At 35.1% G+C, this 17,200-nt stretch overlaps 1 protein-coding gene across 5 annotated transcripts in view; it reads right to left on the bottom strand.

The window, feature by feature from the left end:
• The window catches only part of DACH2 (dachshund family transcription factor 2), a gene marked incomplete at both ends in the record, with an annotated part of 572,537 nt that overhangs the window by 84,290 nt on the left and 471,047 nt on the right, over window positions 1–17,200 (bottom strand). The window lies entirely within an intron of this gene.

Genomic DNA, 17,200 nt, shown 5'->3' with positions numbered 1-17,200 from the left:
AAAACATTGCCATTATTTGGGGGCAGGGAATGGTTGGGAATCTTGGGCACTCTGTAAAACATGTGCATTTGCTTTTTTTTAAAGATAGAAATCAACATGCTCATATTCTTAATATTTAATATTGTTATTGTTGGGCCTCTCTGGTGGATCAGGGGTTAAAGACAATGCTATCAAGGGATCACCAGTCACTGCAGCATGAGTTTGAACCCCGGCTGGCCAGGGTGCAACCCACATGGCACAGCAGACCTCTCCTGCCTTGCCCACTGCTCCCCTCAGCAGTGTATTTCAGTACATCTGCCTGTTCTGCTCCCCACTCTCTCTAGTTAATCCTCTCACCACCCTCACCTCTGGCTTACACCCCAGTTCTTGTATGCATAAATAAATAAATCTAAAAAAATTAAAAATAAACTTCTTAAAAATATACTGTAATTGTTCTCTCTGACTTTTCTCCCAGGTTTTGCTCGAATGGATCCAAATTTTAAATTGTAAACACTGCCATGTTTCTTCATAGCATATTTACTAAGTATATTGCTATATATTGTTATACCATGTTAATGTACTATAATTTATTAAACATTAGACTTTGAGTTTGTTTCAAATTTGATACTATTATAAATTATACAGTAATGTTTCCTTAGAATCATTAAATGGACCGCCTGGGTTAGGATTTCAGAGTTAAAGAGCTAAATATCGCTATACTTTTACTCTAAAGTACCACATTTGAAAAAAAAATTCTTGGAATTGCAAACTTTTAGGAAAATTTCTTTTGAGACCAACTGGTACTTCCCATGAAGATTTAGAATTTTCTTAAGCAAAATCTCTGCTAGAATATGTGAGAGGCATTTTTTTAAACAGCTGTACCCAATTCAACTACTTTTACCCAACCGCTAAGAATCTACCTCCACTTTCAAAAATCCTTGTGGCCAAATTTTTTTTTAATATTTTATTTTATATAATTCTATACATCATTTTTCACTTTTGCTCTATATATGCATTTTCATTTTGGTTATATTCCCCATACAATTGCACTCCCCCTTATTTTGACCCTAATCCTTCCTCTTCACTCCCGACCCTGTAGTATGTCTCTGGTTTATAGTTGCTTGTTGACTTTGATTTTTACTTTGTGGCCAAAATTAATCTCTAACACAAAGGTGGGGGTTTTGACCAGTATCCAACTTGATGAGTTCCAGACAAGGAAACACCAGATTCTTTAGCAGCATATGTAAGTTTGAGGGGCCCTTAGCTCTGCCAAATATGGACAGTTTTTCCAGTCAAACAGGGAAGAAATATATAGCTAATTGTTCTGCTCTTGTTATAAGCTATTCAGTTAACAAGCATGAAAGCTAGAAGGTACGGAATTTGGTTAATTTGATAGAATGGCTTAATGAACCAGAAGCAACTCCCTTGATCATGTTGAGGTATGGTGTGTTCATTGAAAACATGCAATACTCCTATGATCACATCTATTGATCTTTCATTTCATCCAGATACTTGTTGTATAGCACTTCCTAAGAGCAGGGAGGTAATTGTATGGTTGCTGCATTGACAAAATTTAGCATTCAAAAATTTGATTCCAATTCAAATCAATAGGACATTGTTATGCCTTAATGAACAAAGATGGTAGAGGAGAAAGGGGAGTATCTTAATGAATGATGAATACAATCCCATTATGATATGGAAAATTAATTATAGTAACATAGGGGCAATAAACTTAATTAATACCAGAAAATTAAAAAAAAATGATGTGTCAATTGCAAAGCAACAACAGAACCACTTCATTTTAGCACTCTGTCCAAGACAGGAATTACCTCACCAGAACAAAACTGTATTTTGTAAAATGATGAACAAAACATTGATAAAGATACAGATTGAAGGCCTCCTGGGTGGCCTAGGAGTTAAGTCTCAGGGCTATCACCTCTACAGTCTGATTTGGATCCCCGGCCAGGGAGCCGCTCCACATATGGCACAGCAGATCTCTCCTCTCTTGCCTGCTGCTCCCCTCAGCAGTGTATTTCAGTAGATCTGCCTATTCTACCCCCACTCTGTCTCTGGTGAATCCTCTCACCTCCCCCACTGCTGACCTACATTCCAGTTCTTCTATGCAAAAACAAATAATTTTTTAAAAACAAAGATACCCATTGAAGACACTATATTATACCATTGATATTAACATGGTATTGTACTATCATAGTAGAAATGGGAAAACTGGATCTGAGACTATGTCAATATTTTATAATTTGAAAATCTTTCAGTCAATATTTAATATCAAATGGTAATAGGAGTTATAATTATGAATTGGAAAACAGTTATGTAAAAATTACTTTTATGAGAATATCTGTTAGTTATCCAGTCCAAAAGCAAGGACTCCAATATAAAAAATATATATGTTAATGAAATATTATCCTTACTTTCAGAAACAACAAGTGTTGGCAAGGACTGGAGAAAAGGAACCCTCATACACTGTTGATAAGAATGTAGATTTGTCTCACAACTATGGAAAACTGTATGTATTTTCCTCATGATATTAAAAATATATCTACCATGTGATCCAGCAATCCCATTCCTACATACATCTCTTGGGAAAAAAATGCAATAGCTATTATTCAAAGTGATCAATGCTTTCCTATGCTCATTGCAGCATATTTGCAATAGCCAAGTTAAAGAAACAACCTGAGTGGGCAATGGCAGATGAGTGAATTAAGATGTGGTATTGATATACAACAAATACTGCTCAACTATAAGAAAGGGATTTAATTCTCGCCATTTTCAGTAACTTGAAAGGAACTGTAGTTGATTATGTTAAGTAAAATAAGTCAGAATGAGAAAGACAAATTGAGGCTTCCAGAAGGAGAGGGGGATTCTGGAGAGCAAACTGGGGAGGGGCCCTCATGTACTATGGTGGAGGACAATGATGACTTAGTGTTAGGTGTGATGTGGTAACACAAATTTGAAGATTGTTAAACTATACCTTAGAATTATATACACTGTTGTAAACCAGTTATATGAATAAAAATTATAATAAATAAAAATATAATAAAACATGAAATGTTCTATTCACCAATTTGTCTTTCCTTTGTTTTTAAATATTACCTAGGAACTGCCATATCCTAGGTCTATGGGCTAGGAGTTTTGAATTTTCTCAGTGGTACAGGACTTTATTCTCCATTATATTTTTTCACATAATACTAACTAAATTTAAAGTTAATAAACTAGAAGAGAATAAAATGAAAAAGTCTGCTCCCTCATTTATACTATTCACATTTTAAGTGCTCAAAAGCCACATGAAGTAAGTGGTTACCAGATTGGGATATGTAGATATTGATCATTTCCTTCATTATAGAAAGCTGTATTATTAGACAGTTCCATTCTAGAATATAAGTAGCCATTGTTTAAAATAGTTTAGTGCACAGGGTTATCTATAGTGTCTTCAGTTCAACATGTCCAATTTTAAATTAAGAATGAAAGGAGTCTTGGGCCTCCCTGGTGGCGCAGCGGTTGAGCGCTGGGTTGCGAAGCTACCTGCGGCCTCTGCGGCGCCGGTTCGATCCCCGGCTGCTCCCCGGCCACCGGAGGAGGGTCCCACATGGTGTGCAGACCTCTCCTGCTGCCCGCTGCTCCCCTCAGCAGTGTACTTCGGTCCTTCTGCCTGCTCTGCTCCCCGCTCTGGCTCTGGTGAATTCTCTCACCCTCCCACGCTTCTGACTGTACCCAGGGCATGTATAAACCAAACAAACAAACAAATAATAAATAAATAAATAAGACATGCCTCTAGAAAATTAAAAAAAAAAAAAAGAATGAAAGGAGTCTTGCTCCTTTATTCTAAGAGGGAGTTGCATGATTCAATAGTTTTAACTGGAAAATTTTGAATTCCTAATATGCGTTAGGTGCTATTACCAGGGACTGAAGATACAGAGGTAATATACAGTCCTCGCCTTCCAAGTTCTCTTGATTAAATAAATAGCATTGCCATTTTTGACCTCTTCATTCACTTCTTGCTGAAGTGGCCAAGTCTGTTTGACTTTTTAAAAAAATATATTTTTTTAATTTATGTAACATTTGAATCCCCCCATAAGGTATCATTGCCATGGTGCACCAACCACCAACCACCAAATCATCCATAGTCCACCACCATATTCTTGTGTCTCTCATCCTTTCCCACAGCCTTCCCCACCTACTCCCCAACTCTCTTACCTACCTGCTCCCTGGATGCTTCAGTTCTATAGTCAGCTGTCAAGGGTTAGTTTTTAAGCTTCTATTTCTCTGATTCCTATTTGGTTTGTTTATATTCCATATATTAGTGACACCATCTGGTATTTATCTTTATCTATTTCACTTAGCATTATTCCTTTCAGCTCCATCCATGTTGCTGCAAATGGCATGAATTTGTCTTTTTAATTACTGAGAAATATTCCATTGTGCAGATATACCACATCTTCTTGATCCATTCATCTGTTTTGGGGCATTTAGTTTGTTTGCATAATTTGGCTATTTCATTTTTACTTTTTATTTTTTTAAGATTTATTTATTTATGCATACAAGAGCTGGGGTACAGGCCAGAGATGCAGGGGGTGAAAGGACTCACCAGAGACAGAGTGGGGAACAGAACAGGCAGACTGACTGAAATACACTGCTGAGGGGAGCAGCAGGTGAGACAGGAGAGGTCTGCTGCACCATGTGGGTTGCTCACTGGCTGGACAGGGATCAAACTTGTATTGCAGAGGCTGTGGATTGCTCCATAGTCCGACGCTTAACCCTTTGCGCCACCAGGGAGGCCCAATTTGGCTATTTTAAATAGTACTTCAATAATCATGGGAGTGCAAGTTTCTTCTGGAATAGTATTTTTTTTCAGCTTTTGAGAAGATGCCTAGAAGTGGAGTCATTGGGTTCTCTAGGAGATCCATTCTTAGTCTTTTGAGACACCTCCATACTGCTTTCCCTAAGGGCTAGACCAGCCTTCTATTCCAACAGAAGTACAGGAAACTTCCATTTTCTCTACATCTTTGCCAGCACAAGTGTTTCTGGTCTTTTTGATGTCATCCATTCTCACAGGGGTGAAGTGGCATTGCATTTTGGTCTTGATTTACATTTTCCTGATGATAAGTGATGATAAAATTTGTCCATATATTTATTGGCTATGTGCATGTCCTCTTTGGAGAAATGTCTTTTTAGTTCCTTTGAGCATAACTGATTGGGTTGTTTGTGTTCTTTTTTGTTGAGTTATAGGAGTTCTTTGTAGATTTTTGGTATCAACCCTTTGTCAGATGTATGGTGTGCAAATATTTTCTCCCATTCAATAGGGTTACCTTTTATTTTAGTTATGGTTTCTTTCACTATATAGAAATTTTCTACTTTGATAGTCCTAATTGTTTACTTTTTTGTTTATATTTTTTTCCTTGCTGTTGTGGATGAATCCCTAAAGACGTAACTGAAGCTCATGTCATGAAAGTGTTTTGTCTAATGTTTCTTTTATGCAATCCTTGGTTTCAGTTCTTACATCCAAGTCTTTTATCCATTTTGACTTGATTTTTGTGTATGGCAGGAGATAGTGATTTGGTTTCATTCTTTTGCATGCATCTGTCCAGTTTTCCAAACACCATTTATCTATAACTGACTTTCCATTGGTTTCCACTCATTTCCACTGCCACTATCTTCCTTTAGGCCCATGTCACTTGTTCACTTATTCAAAACTTTGTAACTGACTTTCCTACCTATAAACTGTTCTTATAAAAGTGATCCTAACCATGGCTATCAAAACAGCTATCAAAAACAAAAACAGGAGCCTCTCTGGTGGCACAAGGGGTTACATCTCAGCACTATGAAGCTATCTGAAACTGCTAGAGCAGGAGTTCAATCCCCAGCCAGGGAGCTAAACCACATGGTGCAGCAGACCTCTCCTGTCTCGCCCGCTGCTCCCTTCAGCAGTGAATTTCAATCAGTCTGCCTGTTCTGATCCCCACTCTGTCTCTGGTGAATCCTTTCACCACTCCATACCTCTGGCCTGCATGCCAGTTCTTTTATGCATAAATAAATAAATCTTAAAAAAGGAGTATGATAAATGACAATTGGAATAGTAAGGAAGAAAGCTGAGCAGAGCACTGTCCAATCAGAGAAAAATACCTTGGTTGCATGACCAAATGTTTGCATCCAGTAAACAGTAGTAGGGGGTTCCAAGAGTTGTCCTGACACTCTTGAGTATTTGTGCATAGTCCAGTATGTTCTACAATGTTTTATAAATGTATCAGTATCACAGGAAAAGAAAAAATAAAACAATATAAAAACAGTTCTATGCTTTTATTTTCATCATCATCACCATAATTATATCATCCTAACAGATATGGAGTCAAGCCCAAAACATTCAAAATTAGTATCAGAATAAGGTGTTTCTGTATTTAATGGAAAACTAGAGATGCTTAATGAGTAATAATTTAGTATTCACCACAGGCTTACCTAAACAAATTGCGCTTGACTAATACATCATTCTAAGAATTAGAGTGACATGTTTCCCTAAGTAAATGTAAAACTCAATATCCCAGTACATTTGTTTCTAAATTAAAATGCTGCAAGATGTACTTACTCCCTGTGTGCCACTTTAAAGTACAGTTACTAAAACCTGAACATTGTATTACTAAGTTTCAAAGATTCATTCAGATACATAGGAAATTAAATCGCATGTAATGAAGTCACTGTGCTCTCCTATATGACTGCTGAGTGTGATGACAGCATTTGGATAACTCTGCATTGTTTGAAAAAGAATTGGGTTAAATGGAATATTTTTTCTAGACCTAGGAAAAGAAAGGGGTTTTGTCTGCTTTTATTTTGCAAGTTCAAATGATAAACTAATCTTAATTATGTTTCCATGAATGCCACAGATATTTAAAGAGTCCATGTATTTACTATGGTATAATTATGTTTCATGGTGTCATATAAAAATATTCCATGTCATATACAGATGTATGCTGTGGCTAGTGCAACATTATTTTTTTAATGTGACAAGACAGTGTTTTGAAGCTTTGATTCACCTTTTGCTAGTATAAAGAGTGCAGGTTGAAAGATCCTCATAAAATAATACAAGTTTAAGCTATTGACAGTATTTTGTTATCTTTATCGGAGTTACTTCTGTCACCCTTTCTAATATGCGATCTGTCTAAATGACAATCATATTAGCAAGTCACTTTATAATAAAAAAATCATATGATACCAACATTTACCATTTCTTTATTTTTGTCATATTTCTGAAATAATGAACATCTGCTGAGAAAAAAAAATAAAGATTTATTTTAAGATAAATGTCCTAGAATTCATAAGCTGTGACATAAAATACACCTTAAACAGGCAGTCTTTAAAATGAGGCATGCATATACCAGAAAATACAAAGGACGATCTTTTTGCAGATAGAGTAAGATATTAATGTTTCAATTTTTATTTTTGGTTTGAACTAAATTGTAAATGCAACATGTTTTGCTAATAATTAATATTAACATATGGCTCAACACTGATGTCATCTTTTTATAGCTGCATAGCATTCCATTGTGTATATATACTGCATCTTTTTAATCCTCTCATTTGTCCTTGGGCACTTAGGTTGCTTCCAAAACTTGGTAATTAAAATAGTGCTGCAATGAACACAGGCATGCATATATCCCTTTGAATAAGAATTTTTGCATTTTTTGGGTAGCTATGTAGGTGTGGAATTGTTGGCTCACATGGCAGCTATATTTTTAATATCTTGAGAAGTCTATATACTGTTTTCTGTGAAGCCTGCATCAATTGTCTGAAATGCTTTGTTGATTCACTTTATCAAGAAAATAATGAGCATGCTCAGGTAAATAATGAGCATTCTCTCTTTTTATGCATATATTTTATTACGGGGGAGATATATATATATATAAACATATTTCACATATATAAATATATAAAATCTCCACATACATAATAGTACATGTATTCAAAATAGAAATTAAATGGTGAGATCAAGATTAAAACTTTTTACTATTGTATATATAAATAAGATAAAAATTTTAAAACATATATTTTTAATATCAGTGAGAGCAATGTGACTACTATTTCCAATATTTTGACAATATTTTTACCTCTTAATGATTGTGACAAAGAATTCCTACAAGATCATTAAAAAGTAAAAATTATTGTCGGTGTTATCATAGTACTTGTATTGCCCTCACTGATATTAAAACAATATTTAAAAGTTTTTGTATCATTAATATATAATGATATAATGCTTTAGCTAAAACATTGTTTTGAATCTTGGTCTCACCATTTAATTTCTATCTTGTGTGCATACACTATTACAATTACACTGTTCAAATTCAATTTATGCATAGTAAGGGATCATCTTCATTATTTACCTGAGCTGCATAAACAAAAGATTTCAGACACTTCTTAATAAATTAAAATTAAAAGGGGGCATAAACTTGTTTCTTTTCATAATTAATCATAAATCATCTTGAAATACACAATCATATGTTACATTTTTGCAACCCTCATTTTTTATTTTCTTACACACTAAATCCTATATAAACCTTCCATTTATATAATTTAATTACTGTTTTAATTTTTATTTTAACCAAATAAGTCATACTTTTGAAGCTAATTGATTAGACCTGAAAGCAAAGGACAAGACTGGGCACACGGGTTAAAGCAGACTAAGTCATCTTTTCTACTTTTCAGCAACCACTCATTTGTCATATACATAAGTATTATTTATAGCTCCATATGATTAATATGTATAAATACACCCATATCAATAACATTATTAATATTTTCCTGTCTGTAATCTTGACAAACATCAAACAATGATGTGGGGGATACATAACATGTTCTCTGGTTGCTAGAACTAACTTTGCCCAGGAAATATAAATTTGGTATTTCATCCTATCCCTTGTATAACTACAAGTGGTGAGGTTAGAGTGATCCCACTTGATTGGCAGTTGTCAACTGGAAAAGGTTTATGTAAAAAGGTAGCAAATAGGGTCAGAGGTAGAATAGAGAACGAAGGATGGTATCCCACCCAAATTAGAACAGTGTCGTGGAAAGAACATCAGATAGAGATGGAGTTGAATGTTGGTTCCTCAAATTATCAGCTATGAGTTTTGGAAAGGATATTAAAGCTCTTTGTGTGTCAGTTTCCTGATACCTAACATGGAGATAATAGTATCTACGCATTGTATGGTTGTTGTAAGGATTAAATGGGGTAGGATATTTAAAACAGCACAATATTTGAAGAAATTAAGCACAAAATAAGTGTATATTGTTATTATTATTTAAGCGATTTCACAATGTAATAGACAAATGAAAATGCTTTTATTTACTAAATTGGTTGGATGTTAAATATGTTTTTAATGAAACTGCCAACACAATGAAGATCATCAGTGACTCTTAGAATTAAATAAATAATTCATCAAAGGTAAAATTCCTTTGTGAAATTATTTTTCAGGTAGAAGTATATTTTTGCAGGTAGCATATTTATTTGCATGATCATATATACATTTTAGCATATATTGTCCTCAAAAAGTATTTTATAATCAGTATGCCAAAGCACTGAAAATCAACAGCTCCAGATATGACTTTATTGGGCCACTTTCAACAACATATTAAGTGGTTCAGCAGATGTAATTACTGCCAAACCGTGCCAAGGATTTGAAATGTGCCCATCAATTCAGCAATTCCCAAGCTGTCCATCATTCAGTCATACATAAAAATTATGCCTGTCACAATTTAGGTGAAAGAATCTATTGATGATTATATAATAAAAACCTTTTAAATATTTAAATGTGAAGTCTTTTTTGTAAAACACATTATATTAGGTAAATCCAACTTTGTCTCAAAAGCAGATACAAGAAGAAAGTATTGAAAATAGGGGGTATTACAAAAACCTTATATATATGTCTATATATATTATAGTTAATATGTGTATTTGTATTTACAAAAAATGTGTATATTCATGTGGGTAAGAATGAAACAACTATGTGTAATGAGTATAGCCTTGTCTCTACTTAGGAAAGAAATACAGATGATTTTTTTTTCTCTCTGTACAGAGAAGATTGTGTTTGATTTGCAGGTAGTGGTATTAACCCTATGATTTCTTAAAAGAGGAGCCATAAGGAAGAGCAACATATTTAATAAGATGGAATAAGCTCTGCATTGGCAAGAATGTTGTTAGAAAGAATGAATTATAATTTTCACAAAAAAGTTTTCAGGTTTCTTTAAAATGAATGCAAAATACAATAAAATACAGGCGAGGAAAAAGGCAGTCAGAAAATATAAAAATGCAAGATGCAGAGAAAAGAATTTCATCAGGAAAAAAATCATTTTACTCAAAGGCAAAATCTATACTAGAGAAACAAGATCACAATTTTAAGACTTGTAGCTAAAGAACCGACATATTAAGTGGTTTTATAGTTCACAGAAAACTATAAAACTGGGCAAAATAAAATACATTGAAATACAAGGCAGAGCTTCGGGTAACAATACAAAGAAAGCTTAGTTTTGTAAAGCTTTGGCATGAGAGTAAGTACACCAAAATTTATTCTATGTGTGATAAATACAACTTGTGAAAAAGTAAAAAGGAAAAGAAAGATGGATATGGAGTAGGAGACACAAAATGAGTAATTACAAATCAAAGTTAACAATACATAACAATTATAGATTTGATAAGAAACATTTACTACATCTGGGTTCTTAGTGTTTATGGATATATGAAATGTATCTTTGACTTCTATTATTCTGGGGCATGTCAGTTACTGTAAATGGTGTGAAACATTCACCAATGTGCATTATTGCTATGTTGAGTAATTAAAAGTAAAATTAACAGTTTTAGATTACTTCTTTGAAAAATTGAAAATATGTAAGTCTAATATCTGTGGGAATCACATTTATTGAACACTTAGAATATGCCAGAAAAATGTTCTAAGCACTTGATCACTTAATATGTGCCGGTAATCGTCACCCTACATCTGAGTAAATGTATGTTAAAAACAGAACTCACACAAAAACCCATAGTCCTCAAATGTTCCTTACACAGGGATATAAGTATTTTTAACTCAGGCTTTGATTGTGAATGTGCACACTGGTTCAACTCTAAGGAACAAAATGAGGCATTTCATGAAGAGAATAGAGAAATGGTTGGCTCAAGCAGCCTCAATGGACTAGGCTGAGATTTGTAGCGAACAGGCCAGTGAATCATAAAGTGGGAAGGCCTTCAAAGAAAACCTCAAAATTGCATATTCAGGTCACTCTTTCAAAAGAAAGTCTTTAAAATACATATATTATATAAACCAACTATTGGTAATGTTTTATCTTACTTTTGAAAATAAAGGTAAGAATACAAAGCATGAGGAAAAGGCCAAGTTAATGCCAGAAGAGACAGACAGTAGAAAACTAATGGCATCTCCTAGAAGTGAACAAATAAAATGAGGACAGGACAAATAAGGCCTAATACAACAATTAAAAAAAAACAATTGAAGTAGAAAAAACATCATCACTGGATGAAATATGATTGTCAACACTTATTTAATCTCCAGCAAAAGAACTAAAATTCATGGCCTTAAAGTATTAATAGAGAACTTTTTTAGATTTTCTATTCTATTAAATTATATTTTATTGAAGTAACATTGCTGTACAACACTGCAAATAGTTTATGGGTAGAGGTTCATACCTCATTAAATGAATGTTATCATACCACACCAACCACCAACCACCAAAGGACCAAAGGTCATTCACTATAGTCCATTCGGATGCTCACCCATCTACTCTCACTCTTCACCTCTTATAGCCTCAGTCTAAAGTCAGATTATGATGGTTTGTTATGGATGAGTTTTGTCTGTTCCTTTTTTTAATATTCCATGATATATGCATGAAATTATCTGGGTTTTGCCTTTCCCCTTCTGACTTATTTCACTTAGCATAATACCTTCAGTTCTACACACGTTGTTAAAATGATATTTCATCTTTTATTCAGATACACACACACATATAATATATATTTCTGTGCCAAGAGCAACTTTTTAAAATTTTCATTTATTGAGGTAATGCTGGTTTACATCACAGTATATGTATTTGGGGTATAGATTTACATCTTTAGAAATAAATGTTATTTCACCAAATATACCACCAAAGCCCCAATAATCCTCTATTATACCCCTTCTCCCTTTTGCACTCAGCCCAACACTGGTAGTTCAATGTGAATGTGCTCTTCCCCTTACTTTCTTCACCCTTCCCTCTCTCTCCCCCTCCTGGATGCCTCAGATCTCTGGTCAGTTTTCAAGGTTTGTCTTTGACCTTTGGTTTTTCTACATTCCACATATATTTAATAAATGAAACCAATTAGCATTTACCTTTCCCTGCTGACTTATTTCACTTGGCATAATCCCTTCCAGCTCTTTCATGTTGCCACAAAAGGCATGAGTTTATCTTTGTTGATTGCAAGTAGTATCCCATTGTGTATATATACACCACATCTTACTGATCCACTCACCTGTTTTAGGATATTCGTGTTGTTTCTATATCTTCGCTATGTAATTAGTGCTATAATGAACATAGGAGTGCAGGTTTCCTTTTGAAGTGACATTTTTGTGATCTTTGGGTAGATACCTAGGAGTATAATTGCTGGGTCCTACGGCAGATCCATTTTTAGTGTTTTGCAGAAATTCCACAGTTTTCTACAGGTGCTGGACTAGTCTACATTCCCACCAACGGAATAATAGGCTTCCTTTTTCTTCACGCCTTCACCAGCGCTTGCTGTTTGTGTTGTTTGTTTGTTTGTTTTTTGTTGTTGTTGTGTTGTTTTTTGTGGGACCCTCGCCAGTGGCCAGGGAATGAACCGGCGCTGCAGAGGCTGCGGGCATCCTCGCAGCACAGCGCTCAACCGCTGCGCCACCAGGGAAGGCCCATGTTTGTATTTTTTTTTAAACATGAACCACTTTCACAGGAGGTAGGTGGTATCTCATTTGCTCTGCATTTCCCTGATAAGTGATGATGAACATTCTTTTCGTATGAATTTTGGCCATCTGCCTATCTTCTTTAGAGTAGTGCCTATTTAGCTGTTCTGCCTATTATTTGATTGAGTTGTTCGCTTTGTTTTTGTCGAGTTGTATATGCTCTTTGTAGATCTTTGGTATCAGTCCCTTGTCTGATGTGTGGTGTGCATATATTTTCTCCCATTCAGTAGTGTTTCTCTTTATTTTTGTTACTATGTCTTTCACTGTACAGAAGCTTTTTTAGCTTGATGTAGTCCTAGTTGTTTACATTCTCCTTTGTTTTCCTTACTGCTTGATGAGTCTTCAAAGATATTTCTAAAGTTTATGTTATGCATTGCTTTTCCTTAGTATGCATCGATATAATTTATGGTTTCAGGCCGTATGTCCAAGACATTTATCCATTTTGAATTGATTTTCACGTATGGTGTGAAATAGTGTTCTAGTTTCATTGTCCGAATTGTCCAGTTTTGCCCAAACCATTTATCAAAAAAGACTTTCCTTGTTCCGGCATATATACTTCACTCCTTTATTATAGATTAATTGTCCATAAATGTGTGGTTTTATTTCTGGGCTGTGAATTCTATGCTATTGGTCTGTGTGTCTGTTTTTGTTCCAGTACCAAGCTATTTTAATCATTATGACTTTATAATATAGTGTGAAGTCTGGATGTGTAATAACACAATTATTCCTCTTTTTTTTTTAAAAGAGAGCTTTTGTATTCAGGATCTTTTGTGGTTCCATATGAATCAGTAATATTCATTCCTTTTTTTTTTTTTTGAAGAATACCATTGGGATCTTATTTGCAAATGCAATGAATCTGTAGATTTCTTTTTTTTTTTTTTAAGATTTATCTATTTATTTATACAAGCACTGGGTACAGTCAGAAGCGCGGGAGGGTGAGAGAATTCACCAGAGCCAGAGCCGCGAGCAGAGCAGGCAGAAGGACCGAAGCACACTGCTGAGGGGAACAGCGGGCAGCAGGAGAGGTCTGTGCGCCACCCACGTGGGACCCTGCTCCAGTGGCCGGGGAACGGCCGTGGAACAGCCGGGGATCGAACCGGCGCTGCAGAGGCTGTGGGCAGCTTCGCAACCGAGCGCTCAACCGCTGCGCCACCGGGGAGGCCCATGACTCTGTAGATTTCTTTGGGTAGGATGGTCATTTTGACAATATTGATTCTTCCTAGCCATGAGCAGGAAGTCTTTCCACCTCTTTGTGCTGTATTCTATTTCTTTCTTTTTTTATTTTATGTATATTTTTTTATTATTCTTCATTTATATACAATGTATGCTTTCTCCTCTCAGGTGTAGTCCCTGTGAAATTCTCATCACCATTTCACCAGTGTGGTGTTCCATTACCATAGTCCCTTGTGTTCTTCCCACACTGTTTTGATCCTTCTCCCTCCTCCTCCCCTGCAGAATGTCTCTGATTTATAGTTGCCTGTTGATTTTGGTTTTTAATTTATTTTAATTACTTTTTCCCCCTGATCCCTTATTTGTTTCCTCTACATTCCTCCTATAAGTGAAACTGTCTGATATTTTTCTTTTTCTGTCTGACTTATTTCACTGAGCATAATCCCTTCCAGCTCTATCCACGTTGCTGCGAATGGAATGAGTTTATCTTTTTTGATTGCTGAGTAATAATCCATTGTGTATATGTACCACAGCTTCTTGATCCAGTCATCTATTTTTGGGAATTTGGGTTATTTCCATAGCTTCCCTATTATAAATAGTGCTGCAATAATCATAGGTGTACAGGTGTCCTTTTGAATCAATGTTTTTGTGTCCTTTCGGTAGACTCCTAAGAGTGGAATTTCTGGATTGTATGGAAGCTCCATTTTTAGTAGACTGAGGAACCTCCAGACAGCTTTACATAGTGGTTGGACCAGTTTGCACTCCCACCAGGAGTGTAGGAGAGTTCCTTTTTCTCCACATCCTTGCCAACATTTGCTGTTGCTAGTTTTTTTAACATGTGTCATTCTCACTGGTGTAAGGTGGTATCTCATTGTTTTTTTTTTTTAAATTTAATACATTTTATTTTATATAATTCTTACATCATTGTGGTTTTTATTTGCATTTCCCTGATTACAAGAGATGTTGAACATTTTTTCATAAGCCTGTTGGCCATTTGTATTTCCTCTTTGGAGAAGTGTCTTTTAGCTCCTCTGCCTATTTTTTGATGGAATGTTTACTTTGTTTTCATTGAGTCTCATCAGCAATTTTTATTTTTTTTAATTTTAATTTTATTTTTATATTCCCCATACAATTTTAACCCCAATATTTTGACCCCAATCCCTTCTTTACTCGCCCCCCCCCCCATAGAGTGTCTCTGGTTCATAGTTTTTGTTGATTTTGATTTTCACTTTCTTATAGTTATTCATTTTCCTGGTCTCTTATTTAAGTTTTCTAGATTCCTGCTATGAGTGAGACCATCCGGTATTTTTCCTTTTCTTTCTGGCTTATTTCACTGAGCATGATCCCTTCCAGCGCCAAAAAATATGGAACACTTCATGAATTTGCGTGTCATCCTTGCTCAGGGGCCATGCTAATCTTCTCTGTATCATTCCAATTTTAGTATATGTGCTGCCGAAGCGAGCACTCATCAGCTCTTTTTAGATCTTCTATTTTTTTAACAAGTTTCCCTACAGAGGTCTTTTACCTTCTTTGTTAATTATATTCATAGGTGTCAAATATATTTGGTGAGATTGTAAATGTGATGGATTTATTAATTTCTTCATCTTATAGCTCATTGTTTGAATATAAAAAGGCAGCTGATTTTTGTGTTAATTTTGTGTCCTGCCACATTGCTGAACCAAATTATTGGTTTTAGTAATTTTTCCATGGAATCTTTGGGGTTGCCTATGCATATTATCTTATCATCTGCAAATAATGACAGCTTTATTTCTTAACAACTTGAGTTCCTTTTATAGCTTTCTCTTTTCTAATTGCTCTTGCTAGGATTTCTAATAGTATGTTGTATAATAGTGGTGAGAGTATATATCCTTGACTTCTACCAGATATTAGTGGAAAGGCTTTCATTTTTTCATAATTGAGAATGATTCTAGCTAGGGGGTTTGTCATATATGGCTTTCATTATGTTAAGATATGTTCCATTTATTCCTAGTTTTTCAAGAGTTTTCTTCATGAATGCTGAATTTTGTAAAATGCTTTCTCAGTATCTTTTGATATGATCACATGGTTTTACTTTCCTTTTTGTTGATGTGGTGAGTTATACTGATTGATTTTTGGATGTTGAACCATTTTTGTGCTCTAGGTATAAATCCCACTTGGTCATAATGTATAATCCTTTTAATGCATTGTTGAATTTGGTTTACTAATAGCTAAATCCCTAGCTCAGATAACTAAGAAAAAGATGGAGAAAACTAAAATAAATAAGATGAAAAATGAAAGAGGAGAAATTATATACTCTGCATAAAGATAACCAGAGATTACTATAAACACTCACATGCAATCACATTCAACAACCTAGGTGAAATGGACAGATCTTAGAATTATACAGTCAGCCACAACTGAATAGGAAAGAAATAGAAACCCTAAACAAACCAATCACAAGCAGGGAAATCAAAGCTATCCCCCCAAAAAAGTCCATGACCAGATGGCTTCACAAGTGAGCCATACCAAATATTCAAAGATGAATGAATTTATATCATGTTTAAACCCTTTTAAAAAATTTAGAAAGAAGGAATACTTCCAAATACATTTTATGAGGTCAACTTTATGTTACTACCTAAATTAAACAAAAACAACACAGAGAAAGAAAACTAGAGACCAATCTCTATAATGAACAAAGAGTTACTAATTTACTTCTTCCATTCTATATACATAAGCCTTATTTATTTTTTGTTGGTCAAGTACTCTGTCCAGGGTTTTCAACATTATTCATTTATTACAAATATTTTTATTAAGGTAACATTGGTATACAATACTATATATTATTCAGAAATATAGGATCCCAAAACTTCAGGTCTATAATGCCACAATAGACCCACTACCAAGATACAAGCATTCCTTCAATATAGTCCATTGTGGGGCCTCCCTGGTGGCGCAGCGGTTGAGCGCTGGGTTGCGAAGCTGCCCACGGCCTCTGCCGTGCCGGTTCGATTCCCGGCTGCTCCCCGGCCACCGGAGGAGGGTCCCACATGGCACGCAGACCTCTCCTGCCGCCCGCTGCTCCCCTCAGCAGTGTACTT

This window comes from Talpa europaea, assembly GCF_964194135.1.
Source record: "Talpa europaea genome assembly, chromosome: X".
Classification (NCBI taxonomy): domain Eukaryota; kingdom Metazoa; phylum Chordata; class Mammalia; order Eulipotyphla; family Talpidae; genus Talpa; species Talpa europaea.
Note: the sequence above shows the minus strand (reverse complement) of the source record. Positions and strands in the feature narration are given on the sequence as shown.